The sequence below is a fragment of the Magallana gigas genome, chromosome 10 (assembly GCF_963853765.1).
Source record: "Magallana gigas chromosome 10, xbMagGiga1.1, whole genome shotgun sequence".
NCBI lineage: Eukaryota > Metazoa > Mollusca > Bivalvia > Ostreida > Ostreidae > Magallana > Magallana gigas.
This window is the reverse complement of record NC_088862.1, coordinates 25,789,951-25,808,736: the sequence shown is the minus strand read 5'-3', so window position 1 is coordinate 25,808,736 and position 18,786 is coordinate 25,789,951. Positions and strand designations below refer to the sequence as shown.

The 18,786-nt window shown below is 30.7% G+C and overlaps 1 long non-coding RNA gene across 2 annotated transcripts; it reads left to right on the top strand.

Moving 5' to 3' along the window:
- The first annotated feature begins 4,059 nt into the window (after positions 1–4,059).
- On the top strand, positions 4,060–9,890 carry LOC105331496 (uncharacterized). 2 transcript variants are annotated; one of them, XR_010710328.1, is made up of 5 exons: positions 4,060–4,200; positions 4,557–4,645; positions 6,111–6,176; positions 9,011–9,139; positions 9,667–9,890. It is a non-coding gene; the product is annotated as an uncharacterized lncRNA (long non-coding RNA). The 2 variants fall into 2 exon arrangements; XR_010710327.1 differs by lacking the exons at positions 9,011–9,139; positions 9,667–9,890 and adding exons at positions 7,652–7,696; positions 8,033–8,198 and having other exon boundaries at positions 4,061–4,200.
- The last annotated feature ends 8,896 nt before the right edge of the window (positions 9,891–18,786 follow it).

The window sequence follows — 18,786 nt, the reverse complement described above, 5'->3', positions numbered from 1 at the left end:
CAGTGTAAAGAAAAAAATATAGCTACTGCATACACACTCTCTACACACACACTCTCAAACACTCAATACACACAATTCACACACTCAAATAACTGAAAAATCACACACACACACACACACACACACACACACACACACACACACACACACACACACACACACACACACACACACACATTTTAAAAAAAACCTACATATCCCCCCCCCCAAAAAAAAAAATATATATAAACAGAATAAATAACCTGACTTTAGCTGATGACACTTATTTAAACTTAGTCCAGACAATATTTTTGGCAAGTTGTCTTCTGAATAAAATAGACAAGTTCACCTGCAGTAGGAACATGTACAGTTGAGACCCCAATTTACCGTATATCAGTTTTTTTCCGCGTCATGTTTTTTCCGCGAATCACAGCCTAGAAGGGTACATGAAAATTACGCGAATTTAATTTTCACTATTTCAAAGTCACATTGTAAATATAATTTACGATTGTCTAAACCTGTGAGGAAAGTGGCGAAAAGTATCTAAATTGTCGCTCTTTGTAAGGAAAAATTCGGACAATGAATCCATTTACACGTTTTCCTTAATGTGAAATAATTACCGACAATTATTTTCGGAGACGCAAACAGTCATAAATAAATAGATCATGTACCGTTACATATACCAGTAGCTCAGCTATAATTAGACATTGGTTTATGCAAGGAAAGCGAACGTTTTAATTAGCTTGTCAATGGATTATTAAATAAACAACGAGGCATACAAATCTATTATCTGGCGCTTGTCCTCCAATCCCGCAATTTGTACCTCTAAGTAAACTAACTGAACACAGTTCACCGTAGTTTTAAATAACTTCACACTTCCTCAGGAAAGAGAGAACTCTATTACAAAAAGTAAACTTTGTATCAAATTTACGCTGATTCATTTTCCGCGATTCGGAAATCGTCGCGAACAAAGCAGAAATTGGATACACGCGGAAAAAACCTGATATACGGTATGTAGATCACTGGCGATTAGTATACATCACACGTACATGTATTAATAATCAACGCATAATCTGGTACACGAGCATCGACACACTGATATGTAGATCAAACCTTTCAAAATAGATGTTACTGGACCCTAAACCAGTGTCATACTGTGCTCGTGCCTCCGCCTGCGTCACTTTTCCCAAGTTGACGACGGGTTCCCGATGGGTAGTCTATCGTTATCCTGCACCCAGTGATAATACCAACATGTGTATCGTTGACCAACAACACGCACTCGGCAGGTCACATAAACTTTTCAAATGTTTAAATCTCATTCATAACACTCAGCTGGCCCCAATACCACTATGCGGTCTTGAATTTAAGATTTAAGGGAGATAATGGACTGTAAAGCTAAATAGAGCATCCCAATTAAGACAGCAACTTCTTTTTTTTCTTTTTTCATGAATTTAAAACACAAGCAATTACACTGAACAACTGTAATATATAGTAGACTGTTATATACCCTGGATACATAGAGTCTGCCCATGTATTGCTAAACTCGGAGACCATGAGATGGACTATATGTATATGAAATTGTCTACCTGGCCCGCCCGGATATTACTTGTACATTAACTTAAACCTCTATATATTGCTAATTATAGCCTCTATACGCCTGTGTTATTTGTGAATACACGACGTATACTATACGCAAACATTATTTCTATTTTATTTCATAAGCAATAGGAAATTATATAACGATAATAAACAACATAGTATTTGAGGTATAAGATAATATGTTGATTTGTATATAACTCATTAGAAAAAAAAGTGTTGTTGGTTTTTTTTTTAAAGTGAATCTCATTGAGAGCATGTACATTTATATGCATAACATACGAGTATATATCAACAATTATATATACAATTCGGGAATTTTACATTATGTTTTTACACTAAATATTGTGCTTTAAGTTATTGTATACTTTGTTGTTTTTATTAATTTTTTTTTAAAGTCTTCGACTTAGGAGGGCTACTTTTATTACCAAATATAGAGGAACTACTATTCTAATTTTAATTTCTACAACGTATCAACTTTGTGATGTAATTGTGTGGCTGATTTAAGGAGTCTGGATAATCAACATATTACATGTACCAATTAAATCTACATTAATACCACACAACCCTCTACAGAAAGTGCAATTTTTTCCTAACGCTAGAACTATTGACTCAAAGAAGACAGAAATAAGAATTTAATTTTTTAATGCAAAATTGCTTTAAAATTTTTTTTGCTTTATATAGAACAATTAATTTTAACAAGAGCTTTGACTTTGGGTAGTTGTCAAACGGCAATGTGACGTAGGCCTGTCTATTTCATTGTTGACTACTCAGCCAGGGCTCTTTGAAATCAACAAGACTTGTCTGGCTTTTGACCAAAGACTACGCAATATGTGTATATTTCGCTTGAAACAGCGTCATATTTTAACTTGTTTTGACGCAAGAATAAGATAGCTACACCCTACTGAAAGCCCAAGGTCTTGTTAAAATGGTTCCAAAAATGTCTTATTCATTTTCATCATAACAGTTTCTCAAGTTAAAAGAGAGATAACTTACATCTGAGTTTTTTACTTTAAATACTGTGATGTCTAAAATACTCATTAACATGTACTACGTTTGAAACTAGTTCAAGATACATCGGTTATGTTAAAGAAAGAATTTTATTCATAACATAAATACTCCCTGTAGTATATAAATGAATATGGATTGAACAGCAAACAAAAATAACGTATATTTGTTCACTCCATTAGAGATCAAGATATATATATATATATATAATTATATATTTAGTAATAGTGAATATTTTTTTTTAGTTTTACATAGACGCTTTAGTAATTTATGGATTACAAAATTAAAAAAACTAGTTAACGATGAAATACAAATAAAAAAAATATTTATAGCAAATATAATAGACTCAATAATAAATATGCATATACATATTAAGTGGCATATTGTTATTTAATGTTAATTTAAATTCAAAAATCGTATTACTGTTTATTTACCGGTTTTTACAAAACTATGAACTTCGTCAAAAAATAACATCTTTTTTTAGTGAGATAGACATTCATAACCATGTAGTAACAGAATTCTAATAAGATCACCCATTCCGTACACATTTAGATGATTCGACCAAATAATAATTGTACAAATCAGCATTAAGATTACTTGAAAATTATTTTAGCTAACAATGGAGTATATTAAATTTGTAGATTTTTTTAATGTCAGTTTTATGAATTTAAAAATCATATCTTGCAAAAGAATTCAGAGTATTTAAAAAGTATATAATAATTAGAACATAATATTAAAAAAAAAAACACCCACATGTAGTAGTACTAGAATTTACGAAACGTAACAAAACAAGACATTACACACAATTCTAGCATGAAGCCAAAACTTTATTTGTTTAGCTCGTACAAGTTTAAGAAATGTGAATAAACAAATCCATTTTGAAGAATACACAAAGAATTAGCAAACAAATTTTATCGACATTTTGAAAAATATATGCTCTGTGTCTACATGTTCTTTTTCTGTACAAATATAGAACAGATTTGTAAATTAATTCAAATTAGAAAATAACTTTACCTGTACAATGAATTAAGATTTCATAAAGTGATTATGATTTTTCCTCTGATAATCTAACTAGATAGATAACACAGCTACTACTTTATGATTAGATAAGTCATGTTAACTACAATGAGTTCATTCACTTTCTCTCCCTTTTGAAATGTAATTTAATGTGCAAGAAAAGTTTGACACTGGTTGTTTTGCATGCGGATATTGCTCCAAAAAAGTGAAAATTGTATCCTAAAGCTGTTTTATTCACCACCACGTGCAATTATCTTATTTCAACAGCGAGAGAAAAGAGACTCATCATCTTAAAATGATTCAAATTGACCCTTCCCTTATATTACTGACGTGTCAATGACCAATTAAAACATAAAAGTGAAAGATCCAAACAGGTGAATACTCATTAAATCAGCGTGTCTTTTCGCGTCTTTTTAAGTCGTAGGTGAAAACTGTACGCAGTAATTTTGGCATTCGAGGAACATTTCAAAGGGAGAAAACGCCTGCAAGCAAAGAGTTACAAATGAGAGTTGGAGCTTCCCTTAGATTACTTAAGATGACTTCATCTGGGTGCCCACACCATTCAAGCTGACATATTCGGGAGCAGCAATCGCCTTACAGGTATGATATCTACATTTATTTTTTATGATTCTCTATGATAAAATATTATTAAATACTTCTTAATTTCGTAAGTACGGTTTGTTTTATCAAAGAAATATCATGTTTTATACTTCATCACAAATTTTGTCGGAACTTTCGACATGAGAGAAAATGTTAAGGTTAACAATTACTAGTACATGATTTTTAAAAAGTATGAAATGTTCGCCCATGTAAGCCATTTTTATTTCAATTCATGTGGGATTTTTATAATAAATATTTTGAGATAACAAAAGCATGTCCCGCAAAGCCTTAATACAGTTTTAGTTTAAAACTTTAAACAATGAATGCAATTTAATGTTTTCACCTTATAATGACAGAATGAATTCCCACGTTGTTCTCTTCCTTGTGTTAATGGTATCAACATATGTGACATCCCATTTTCATTCAAGAGGGCAGGAGCCAGTAGGTATGGTTTTATCATATCCAGCTTAAACACAGTTCGAGCAGCTAACAACGCCATGTTTTGTACAAGCTTTACTTCGAATAATGCATTTTTATATTTTAGACTAACAAAATACGAATAGACTGTGCGATATATTTTTTTCCAAATATATATATATATGTAAATTCGGACATGTCATGTCATTCCAAAAATTTAATATATACCATTATATGTGATGGTTGCAACAAATTTTATATCGGCGAAACTGGGACAACATTAAGAACAAGAATCCGGGTGCATAAACAGCAAATTAAAGACCCAGAGTACCGGAAAATAAAACTCAGCGAGCACATCGATGTATGCGGAGGCGGGCAATTTAAAGTGTTTCCATTTTATAAACTTTTTACAGAGAGTGCAACGGAAAGAAGAGAAAAAGAAAAACATTTTATTCAAACTTTAAAACCTTGCCTCAACAGACTGCTATAATTTAACTTTTTTATGTATTGTGTATATATTTCATTGAATTACCCTATAGATTACGCGGAAATATCCCTCTACTACGTTAACTTTAACTATGACGTCATTGTATTGTAGACGTCACCAAGTAACGTAATTGTTATTTTAAAAACGTCTGAAGATTGAATGAAAGCGCTAACGTTTTACTCTGTGTTGTCTTTCGTTTTTCAAATTTTATATATATATATATATATATATATATATATATATATATATATATATATATATATATATATATATATATATATATATATAGTTGACTCATCATGTGGTGAGTTGACAAATTTAAGACAAATTGGAGACACATATCTGAAATAACTATTCCATAATCTTAATGTGGTAATAGACACCTGTCGATACTAATGTGGGTTTAAAAAGTTATAATCATAAGAATTTCAGCGTTTGGAATTTCAAAAAATATAAATAAGTCATTTGACCAAAAAATATCTTTTAAAAAGTTTTTGGAGATATAAAAATTGAAAAGCCCCAGCGGGATTCGAACTTGTGACTTACAGATTCGTATGTGACCATCTTACAAACTGTGCTATGCTGTTACTTTAGAATATTGGGAAGGAAAAAATGTAAAATCATGATTGACTTTATTGTATATTTTGATAGAAAGTACGTCACAATATGGGGATTTCCTATACAACCTTTAACATGTTAAGCAAATGATCATGTTTTCAAGGGATACTGTAGTGCGATACAGTGCAAAAATGATAATTGACAAAAATATAGGTTCTCAAAATTAAAATATTTATAAATAAATATGTTATGTCAAATGTTTTCATTTTAGTTATTTCTGGGTTTTTAAAAGATACTTAGAACAAGTAGCAAAGAACTACAATGATTACTTAACAAGTTTACATTCTACCGTTGGGTACAAATTATTTGCTATATACTTAGGACTATATACATGTAAACCATATAAAACCAATAAAACATATTTGAAACGTACCCTCTTTTCTTGCAGATGATCGCAACTTGATGTTGAATATGATGAAAAGGAATATGCTAGCTAGAGGACGACCTAGGCCTGGTAAGGTGTTCAATAAGCTAGAAAAAATTAAGCTAGAATATTTTTATGTAAAAATAACGATCAGATCAACTTCTAATTTTAGATAAGATTGTTCAAGCTATAAACTCTCATACATGGTAATTAATAACATTCATATAGTTAATTTTAGATTTTGATAGTTTCCTCTATCTTTATATAAAGCTCTTCTTTTAAGGAGATAAAATTTGTCTTTAAAAAGGGTCATGGGCACCAACCTTTATAAATCTGATATTGATTTATTTCTCATCAAACTGTTTGTCAGCGTTTTGATTTTCTTTTATCTACGGTGATGTTAGACAGTCATGCAACATTTGACAATAAAAATTCATTTAAAGAAGTGATTACTAATAAAATAAAAATTGCTATTTTTAAGAATATAATTTTGTACGTAAAACATTTACAAATTGCACAAATTTGTTAATTGTTTAAACTATTATCAGGACCGTCTTACAATCATTCCTTAAACATATTAGTCCAACTTATGTTGAACTGTTGCATTACTTTTTGCTATTCTAACATTCAGGGCTGCGTTTTACAATAGAACTTACGACTTGCGACCAAATTTATAAAATCTCATTAATAATCAGCTACCAATTGTTTTAACTTGATACTAATAAAACATACTTACAATAACTGGAAATTTTTATACAAATTGTTTTGTATACATTTTGTACGTAAGGGATCATTCTATGAAACTGAAAAATTTACGACTTTGTCGTAAGTTCTTTTGTAATACCTTTAACAACTTCAGAAGTGAAACACAGCAATAAATTTTATTTTCATTTGACTAATTGAAGGACATAGGGGAAAACGTTAAATATGACACATATGTTTTACATAGAATTGACTTACGTTAGCTGGACAGTTGATGCATAGTTTCATTGTTGCTTAGAGGGATTGCAACGCTACTAGCATTTTGATGTATTGGATCAGAGACGACGCTAACTGTTTAACGTCACGCGCGTCTGAATCGCATGCATCACTTTTCCAAGTAATTGTGTTGATTGTGTTTGGGGCGTAATGAGATAATTTCTATTATCTCTGTGCTTTAAGGTTTTGCAATTACTTTTCAAATGAGAATAATGCCCCTTTTATTAACACCCTTGTTTATGCACCTTTCGACCACCGTTTTAGAGAATTTGTTTGGGTTAATTTTATGACACATTAATGAGTTAAACATTAATATGGTTTCACAATTTGTAAGCTATGGTTCACAACTCTAAGCTATCAATAATAACCTCTAAGTTATATTTAGCACTATCTGAAATATATAGTTTCAAAAATTGTGACTTATTCAATTGCTAGAAGAAATACAAAGTACTAGTCGAATCTCAATCAAAATAAACCCAGGAAATCGTAGTACAACAAAATTCATCATTTACTAACGTCAAAATATATCACAAACATATTCCAACATACATCGCGTTTTTCACATCTGCACGTACTTTATTATATAGCGTCCAGAGCCCGACTGACAACAAACCAAGTTTATCCAGGAATGGGTAAGTGAATATATTTATTTACGATGATTGTATTCACATATTATATTAACTTTCATATGGAGATGAACATCACTAAAAGCACCCAGTTTATTCGACTGTACTAGTATTATAGTGTACTGCATGTATATCACAACAAGAACTTATATTTGCAGTAATTTAATCATACGTATACTACACGTATGTATATTACAAATTATAATCTAGAATCATATATGTTACAAATTATTAATAACTTAAAACAAACAAGTTGTAAGTGCATCGTAATGTATTTGTGAATCACGTATATAGTATAACGTATTTCGGCTGTCATTTAAATGGGGGTTTATATTTTTATAGGTTTCGGCAACATGCAAACGAGGCCAAACAGAGATATGAGTCGAATGATGTTGCCTTTTATGATGGGAGGGGGAGATGCCTTTGACGCGATGGAAGACATGATGCCAATGATGATGATGAATAGAATGTTTTAATAAAAAGTGCTATACTAATCGGTTTTATTATTTTTTTTTCGTTTACTCCATGCTTGTATTGTACTCATGATGAGAGAGAATAGTTTTATTAAATAGTATTTCATGCACAATTTATAGAGACGGAAAGAAACATGAAGTTGTATATTTGGCTGTCATCAAGTCATTTAGTCAGGAACACTATATTTTAAAAAGCTGCTATTGGTACTAGAATTCATCATTTTAAAAAGATCAGTTAAGAGAGTTCGATGGTCATGGTCATTTTTAGACTGTTTTGATCTCCTTTAGAAGAAGAGTTCTATTAAAAATATATAAGAAATTATACATAAAAGGTAAAATATATAAATAATTTTATTTACTAAATGATAGTCCATTGCTAAGCTAATCATATCTAAGAATTTAAGGACAATTTTATGATCAATTTTTTGACCATAAATGTCGCTGAAAACAATTTGATTTATCTGGTCCTAAAGTAAGAATGGAGAACATTTAAACAAAATCGGAAACAATATTAGGTTTACGTTTAACCAGTCAGTTTGATTATAAAAATCAGAACAATGCGTTATGTGAACGTTTAATCAGTAAGAAAGCTTGTCCATGGAGTGACACCCCATTTTCCCATGTAAAAACTATAAATTTTTTAAGTTTGCATGTGCATTCTTTTTGAGCAACATGACATTCTCCCTGGTTGAATTTTAAGACTTTAAGATTTTAACTAAAATTAACATGCTTGTGTGTAATAAAAAGTGCTTTTAGTATTAGATACATGTACCATAAACATATGTGCACTTGGGCCAACTTATTGTTCAACGTCTAAGATATAATGGGCATGTTTTCTCGTTCAAAGGAACTTTGGACTTAAGCCCAAATACTCTGGGGCGCGGGAATAAGCCGTCAACACGCCGCCTTTTACAGCCAGTCGTTATCAGACCAAATATATACAGACCCACCCAGCCAGGAGTTGGTCAAAACGATGGTGAGACTTCGATAAATCATGCCATTTTTGTTTCATACATTTAAAAGATTTATGACCAGTCTAAAATAAAAGTTATTGCATAAATTATTTATTTTGTAAATTTTACTAACTTAATATGTGTTTTGTATTTCAGTAATCCAAATACATGTAATCACTACCAATGCAAATGTCTGATTTTCGCAATTTTTTTTCCATTTTTCTTATCACTGTTATAATTGCCAAAATTTGCATTTTAATTACTATAGTATGCATGCATCAAAATTGCAGAAATTGCAAAAATTACAGAAAATCTCATTTTTGAGATATATTCAAAATATTGTTGAAGGTATCTAATCACTATCTAATCAATAGAGACAGTAATTTAAAAAATCATATTACATTATTATATAAATCCGTAAATTGGCAATCAGGGAATAAATAGCACAACCAAAAAATACACAAACAAACGCAATGTCATCTCACAATATTAAGACACGCCGATAGAGATTTGCAATTACGTCAAATAAAAAAACCTGATTCTTTTTCAGCGTTCGAAATGCAAGAGTTTATGCGGTTACTTCCCTTTCTATCGATGACGGAAGCAGGTGAAGGAATGGCGGATATGATGTTACCCATGATGCTCTTGCAAGGCAGTGGACAGTTTTGACCAATGTAAAAAATGTTACTGATTTGAGAATTTTCATTGCACAAGGAATAAGTTAATAAATTCTATTTGTCAACTGGATATTATGTTTGTTAAAAATGAGATATTCTAGTTTTAAAAATATTGTAATGGAAATGGACGACAAAGATTGTAGTTGTATAACTCTTTCGTGTTCTAAAAACCTTTAACTCTAAAATTATTATTTAGATTTTTGAAAAGTAATAAAAGTTACGATTTTGGTCAAAAAAAATTTCCGATTTTAATGTTTACAATACTTAAGTAATTATAAGGCATTTTTAATATGCAATCAAAATTTGAATGTCATTCGTTGAGTTATAAGCGAGTTACAGAGCTTACAATTCTTTACCATGTAAACAAAGTCGTTATTAAATGAAACTATCAGCTTTTCACCAAAGTATTATCATGTCGAAGATCCCGTACTGCAACGAAAGAAATGCTCCCACATTAACAGCTAATTAATGAATTATCCTAATCCTTTTGAAACAGAAACATCCTTTTCTTCTTCGATGCTTATTATTTTTGGGATACATTTTTAAAAAGAGAATTAAAGCATTTTAATTCACTTCTATTTACTTTGTCAAATAAAAAAGTATAAGGTATGCTAAAGAAAATGTTTAGGCATTGTGTATTATAATAGTTTGTATTTAAAAGCCGCTGTAAAATGCCGCAAAAATATTCTTAAATTTTCTTTTAAAATTAGAACTATTGATAAATTCTAATTAATATGATCTGTTAATTTCTGACTTATTGATATATATACTTTAAGCAATATCTTTAGAAAATACTTGAGTACACGTGTATTAACGTTTAATTAAATAAGATCGCGGAAATATGACATTTAAGGATTTAGAAATGTACTGGTAAAATAAATCGGTTGTTTGATAAAAAAAAAAAAAGATGTGTATATCATCAACTGATTTTATTAAGAATAAGCATCAATAATAATAAAACAAGGAAAGAAAAAATTGCGGAAGCGATCTGTGAGTAATATGTGAATAAACACAGCACATACACGTTCTAAAACCAAAACATCGCATGTACAATTAAGTACATGTTTTAAAATCAAAACAGTTGAAGAAATTTCTTTTAAACTAAAAAAAATTAAATGGTAACATATTTGTGAATTTAAAAACGAAACAAACATTTTAATCGTGAAGCGAATGAGGCAGCATGTTGCCTAAAAGCTGTTTTTAAAAAGTATCATATACATTGAATTATTAAAAAAAAACGACCAGTTATTTTTGAATTTGACAATTTCATTAAAACAAATTGAAATAAAGCATATATACAAGCATATATTAAAATTATATAATACTTGCGTGTTGATCTACATGTATGCATTCTCCATGCAGTCTCTAAACTGAGTATGTACATGCTACCAAATATAAACGCATACGATTTAATTTCTAGAGAGAAAATATACTGCCAAGGTTGATTATTGTATAATTATATAAGTTTTTATGTAAAATAGTTTTTTTTCTTTTAAAATGCTGAAAAATTACATGGATATTTATATTCACTATATAGGTTTAAAAGACCATTGGGTCTTACTGACGTCATAAGCAAGGGAGGTAAGCCGCGTAAGTCAATTCCTGATTAAGTGATTTTGATCGACTGTGGCGCTGATATTTTGCATACATTGTAAAATCTCCATGAAACAATGCCAGACTTATTAAATAGGCACTTATTAACTAATTCTCGTATATAACTCAATATGGTCAGGATATCGTTTCATATGACCTTTAGATCTTAATTGAATGTGTTAAACGTTAGAAACTGTTTATTTATGGTGACCATAAGTACGAAGATAGACAAATCAGCTTGAAAAAAGATTTTTTACTGGTATATTGAACCTATGTAAACAGAAACAGGGCACAAGCCTTGATTACATGACAAAGAATCGTGAGCTCTGTATCTTGTTAATAGCTTAATTACTAACTCTCAAATTTCATTTGATCATTAGAAACGCATTTCTAAAGCATTGTAAAAAATAAAAACAGAAAAAAGAACTTGACCAAAATCGTGACCATGCCCCTTTAAATAATGTCCAATACAGTAAGTACAACGAGTAATAGGTACATGCACAATAAGTACACTGTATTATTTAGTCATGAGTCAATTTATATAAACTAGACTTTAATTTGTACATGCACAGGTTGATCACGTAGGATGAACAGAATTTGAAAAAGGAGTTATTTAAAGTATTGCCGAATATATGCCAATTATACCACACCTTTTGTCCAAAGGATTTCCTTTGAACTTGAATATGTCGGATTTCCACTGGATTGAGTGTCTTTACCCTCCACCCCCTTCTCCCAGATACTCTCTTCATTTAATTTTAACAGGTAAACTTTGCATGTTGGATAAGTTTTTGCTAAAGCCTTAACAACATTAAAATCGCAAAAATAATTTTTGACCAAAATCGCGTAGGTCTTGGTGTTAACAAAGTTTAAATCGTTTCCAGCTCAAATTCCAGTTTTTTTGTTTTTTGGTCTTTTTGTTTTTTTGGTTTTTTTTCGCTTATAATTTGCTATAAACTTTTATTACAAATAAGAATTGGAAAATTACGCAAGTTACATTGTTTTAAATACTCTAACAAACGGCAGTCGTCTTCTGATTTAACGTTATGATGCACAAAAATCAACTCTGTAACTTTTTTTAGTGAAACAAATGACAGATAAATGATTTGTCTTTATCCCCAAAGATACTTCATCGTCCATTTTTTTTCTAGAACATCAACATGAGCGTGATTTAAATAAGTTTTCTCGTGTTTTTTTTTTTCAAATAATTTCTGTTGGTTTGTTTATTGCATAAGAGGTCTTTGTATCGGTAAATCCAAATACAGTAATTTTAGAATAACAATAACGTAATTTTGAGGTTGATAAGAATATGTCAATTTCATTGCTTGCTTTAAAAAATTTTAAAATCCTACTATTCATATTTTATTGAAATTGATCGTAAGGAAAGACAACTCGTGAACTCTTATATAAAGAGTTGCTTGCTTTAAAAAATTTTAAAATCCTACTATTCATATTTTATTGAAATTGATCGTAAGGAAAGACAACTCGTGAACTCTTATATAAAGAGTAGACGCACCATTGGTAAGCAACTGTTCATATTGCTTGCTTTAAAAAATTTTAAAATCCTACTATTCATATTTTATTGAAATTGATCGTAAGGAAAGACAACTCGTGAACTCTTATATAAAGAGTAGACGCACCATTGGTAAGCAACTGTTCATATTGTATATATCTACATTGTTTGTATAACTCTTTTGCAACTATGTATTATAATGAGAAAAGGGGTTTTCGCCGAAAAAATTGAAGATGACAAAACATTTAAATGGTGATCAGATTTTAAAGAGAATATTTAAAAGAATGAAGAAAATATGCATGTAGATGTAAAATACAAATTAGAAAAATTACAATAATACAAAAATCATTTTAACAAATAAATTAAAAATTTTTGTTTTTAAACGCGGGAACTCTACTTTTCAATAACTGATTAATTTCATCAGTTGTCGCTCTTAGATTTTTTTATATAAATGTTTGCGATGAAAACACACTTGTCCATTTCATTATTTTCATTTACTTAAGTTTTAGTAAAATTAGTTTATGTTTTGATTTCTTTTAATGTTTTCTTTCTACATATATCAGCGTCATGTTGACAATTTTCCGACATTTCATTCACTTGTTTTAACTGAATTCAGAATAATAACTGTTGTTGTCTCTTTAGAACAACTTCATTTGTGAGACAATTATTATATTATTAGTCTTCACTTGATAAAGAAATAAATGCTACCTAATAGGAATAAAATCGTTTGTATAAAAACCAAAAAGGTCACACTCTCAGAATTCAGGTCATAAAAAATGTATTCTCCTTTGAGACACTAGGTTCCTTAGATTGATCTCGACAATTTTTGTTTAAGATTCTAAAAATCATAAAACTTTAATCGATTTTTGAACATTGTTAAAGTTTGATATTTGAATAGTACACTAAAGAAATCACTCAACTCTTTAAAACCTTTAAATGTTCTATCTTAAGAGTTTATTATCCTTTCTTCTTTAACAAGACCGTGATATAAATAGAACATATCAAAAAGTAGTAATGATAAAGAAATGTTAAAGGCAAATCCATGTGTTTCAATGATAAGGCAAACTTAACATTGGCACTGGTGTGAATCAAAGAGGGAACAGTTTTCATGTGTTATTAACTTACTCATTTTATTCCTTTTTTCTTTCCCTTTTTGGAATGACCTTCTCAGGCTTTTAATAATAATTATAGGTTTTGGTCTGTCCCAAGATACTTTTGCCGCATATTTTCTTAAATTGTTCGATATTTATAAATACCTCTTGATTCAGACGATTTCATTCAACAGTATGAAAAAATCCCAAGATTTCTCTTCTGAAACGCCCCCTCTAGCTTGTCAGATTTCAATACACGGCTAAAAATAGAAAGTCTACGGGGATTCTGCATTGCATCAGCCATGATGAAGCCCGGATGGTAACTTTGAAACATTGTGGGAGGTTTTCCGAGTGACTTCCGAATGGAGAAAAGATGTCAACATTCCCCATTATGAATCTCCATAGGAAATCTGTTTTCGTTCCCGTAAATTTTTACGAGGATAAAATGATAATGTGTGAATGAAGTTATCTTGGAAATGTTCCCTTTCATCGATTTCATCTGCACTTCTCTCACATGTATAAGTATTTTTATTTAAAAAAAAAACGTCCAAATGTGCAGCAAATATATCTTGGGACTGACTATATAAAATGCTTTCGATTTTAATTATACACTGTGTCAAGTAAAAGTAACAGACCTTGGAATAAATTCCTTTCGACCTACTTTAAAGTTCGACTTTACGACTTTATAATCCATGCTTGAAAGAAGAGGTGCAATCAATACATAGGCCTCGTCTCTTTAAGTTATAGTTTAAACCAAATGGCAGTTACAGAACAATCCAGATATTTCTAGAGCCATCTTGTCTCTTCAATTTGTCGATGTGATCGGAATACAGGGTCTCGCTCAGGAAAATATCAATTTTAAAACTAAAGGTCTGTTATCAGAAATACCTCGTCAAAACACTGGCATGAAAAAGTCACTTCGGAGTTACCAACCTGTTGGATCTTTATCGCAAGGAAATAGATTTAAAACGATTTTGTCGCGCTTGCACATCAATGGTAAAGGGAGATCCTGTTGAAAGATATTTTATGGCGTTTCTATCGATCAGAGCAATCATGGTAATCGACACTGCATATTGATATTTAAGAGACAACCGAGTTACGTGCTTGAGGATTTTTATTACAGCTCTGCATACGCCGATGTTCTACTAACAATACTGGTAAGTGTTTTGTGATTCTGAAAATTTTTCTGGAATATTCGTGAATAACAGTTGTGTTTTATTAAAGAGGACTGGATAGTTGGAACCATTTTTAGGCTGTAATAACCTTCTTGTGTGGACAAGCTTCTGTAAAAACATATTTAAAATGCTCAAACTTCTAAAGTTAGAGCATTTTAATTTCTGCCTAACTGTTTGCCAAAACTATCAAAATATGTCAATGTTTAAGACAAATCTGATGTTTAGTTGTTTTTTTTTTTACAACCCTTCCTGCTAAATAAGACATATTTTAACATCAACTTATAAATTATCATTTATCATGATTTATGTGTACAATGTGATAGAAAACTATTAAAAGAATTATCCTGTTATAGGATAAATGTTGAATTTAATAAATTTAATAATTTATTGACAAAATGAGTTATAGATCTCAAAAACTGCTTTTGTTATTTGAACAATCATTGTAAATAGTACATGTGTGGAACATGTGTGTCTTTCACATGGATGAGATATTCGTTGAATAGAGGGGTTGAAAATCAAGACATAGTCTATCAACGTGACGTGTACAGATTATAATGAAATCGTGTTATCTATCCATGCAATAAATATATATTATATGAAGCATTTGAATGTTTGGTTTTGAATTGCCTCCATCAGTGCGTGATATGGAGTTGTCTTAACGTCATAGCAGTTCCATTAAAAACCAAAAGTAAAATAAACATTCAAAATATGATATCAATTTCTTTCTCCAAAATGATATTTGTAGTGGAATAGTCACATACACATCTGAACTGTTAGAATGTTATTTTTTTGTCCGAGAGGTGGCACACCTAAGCTGTGTATACAAATTGATGACAATTTTCTAAAAAATCACATTTTATTTTGAAAACTGTGTTTCGCACAGTAACTTAAAGCGGTCGAGATTATGTGGGTGAGGGGGGCAAGGGAGGAGGTATGAAGATCATCCAAACTAAGGGAGGGGGCATTCTTTTCCATATCCTTGCATTTGAAGTACAAAGGAAAACTCTTTTGGAAAGAAAAAGCATGGTTTCAGCTGTACTTTAACTTATTATATGTTCCTTTGTTATTAAAAGGCAAGACGACTGCACTAGACTTTTTGATGAAAATAGAAACACATAACATAGTTGAAGATGAAAATATGCCATTTATTCAAATAAATGACAACGATGTAGAAAAAAAAACCTGTAAAAAATCAAAATATTTGGCAACATATAATATAGCATCTGACCCCCTACTAAAAACATAAAAAAGTATGGCCCCATCAAAAAAGGGTGGGTTATACAACTTATTTTTTGTTTAAATTTTGTTAAAATCTATGCCTGCACAGATTATAGTTAAGTCATACGAGAAAAGGACCTGATCGGAAAACTGGCGACAATCATGCCTCTTTTATGTTACAAGTATATATTTTAAAGTAATTCTAGCATGCATCTCAATTTTTACAAGTTGAAGGCATTTATATTTATGATTATGGATAAAGCATTTGTAGACTGGTCCCTCTTTCTTCTTGATTTATGACAAACGTATGCACTTATAAGAAGAAAAATTACAAGCGGATCCTGAAAGGCATTAGTAACTCTGGCATGCACAACATTTTTATAAAAAGTAGATTCATTTATATTTATATTTATGGTTATATATACATGTATGCATTTGCAGACAAATCTCTTTCCTACTTTATTTTTTATCTGACACACATACTCATTTATAAGAAAAAAAAATTCTTTACAGTACCGGTAATGTTAGAATGCATTACATTTTTTTATATAAAGTTGAAGGCATTTATTTTCATGGTTATGGATAGAGCATTTGCAGTACCATCTCTCTACCTCCCTCTTTTCCTTGATATATGGAAAACATGCACTTTTAAGAGGGAAAAAATTCCAAATAAAAATTTCATTGACACGACACAAAAGTCAAGTTGATGGTTTTTGTGGGGCTGACCTGATGTCGCACAAACCCAGCGCAGTGATTTTTTTATGGATAATGTTGAGAGTTTTATACACGAGTACACCAGAACAGACAAACATATACCTCTTTGTGCTGGTTGACTTAGTTGCTTATAAAATGAATGAATATGTGTATATGCATGCATCCGATAATAAAACTAAGCACCATAATAAAAAAAATGTGTTATTTCTTAACTACAAATACTATCAAATATCTTTAAATACTGCATTTTCTTTACATTTCATATTCTGAATGTGGATATTCCAGGTTATTTTTTATATTAATAATATATCTCATCCATATTAATGATATGTGAATCATATTTCCGAAATCACTATTGATAATTATATTGATAATGGATGAGATCATTGCTGAGTAGAGGGGCTGATATATAAAAGCATTTGAATCTCTGTTTTAAAAGCCATTTGTGTTGTTTAAGTTTTTATAGACGTTGATGGGTGCAAGTAAGTAATCAGCATATTAGATTTCACCGTACATAATGAAACGAGAGAAGCTGACAAGTGCCAGTAAAACAAACAATGTAATGATATGAAATGAAGTTTAATAAAATGATATTTAACCACAAGTATTCAACTGCCTCTCATGGTTTTGATTAAAACTGTATGGATAACATAACTGACAGTGTATTGACAAGATAAAGTATGCTTAAAAACAAAACAAACTAAAGTAAATGAAAGATACACCGAAAATGTGATTAAATGAGGAAGTAAATCAAAGTAGATACATTCTTATCAATCGAACGAAAAGCCAACTAAATTATATCAATAAACTTTGTTAATGTCTTAAAGAAAATATATCAGCACATATATAAACACATATTTCTGTTGTTTTATATTTCAGCGTGCATCTTCGAACTTTCAAAAAAACTTTCATACAAGTTTTATGCAAGTCTGTTTACTGAGAATGTTAAAGTTATTTGTCGAATACTATTATAATAGCACTTAAAAAGAATCGGTATACATTCGAACTGTGATGTTATTTCACTCATTTATGAACAAATGTTTTTTTTCAGATTTTAGAATGGGTAATGGCGAAAGTTCTGCTCAACTGTTTGTTGCAAATGACTCTGGAGGGGATGTTTGGCTACTCTTGACTCCATCAAAAGAATTCCTCCTGAAAAGGTTGCTTGCTCAGGACTTTGGCTTATCACACCTTGCCAAAGCCGGTGTGACTGCACAGTCAGTATTAGACATTTATAACGCATGGACCTTAACCAAGAGACCAAATAGCGACAAAAACAAAATAACGTCGGCCATTTTGAATTTCTTCAAGAACGCCGGTTTGCATCTCGATCCCGATCGAGCTTGCGACGTGTACGATAAATCCCTAAATAACCCACTTCATTATCTTAGTGCGTATGGATGGGGAGTCCTGAACACTACAGAGGAAATTTGTGTGACAGTTCTAGTTAAACCGAAGAGTGGAGACATCAAGATGGCGCAGCTTAGGACCCTCAGTAACTGGTCCTGGGTAATAAATTCTACGTGTGTTACACTTACCAAAAAGGGATCACAATGGGAAAAACGGTTGCCCGTTGGATACCCTTTAATGAAGTTGAATGTACAGGAAGATTAAACAAACGTCCGTATAATTTACTCCAGGATAACAATGAACTGTAATGTACTTTTTCAGAAAAACATTCACACGATGAAG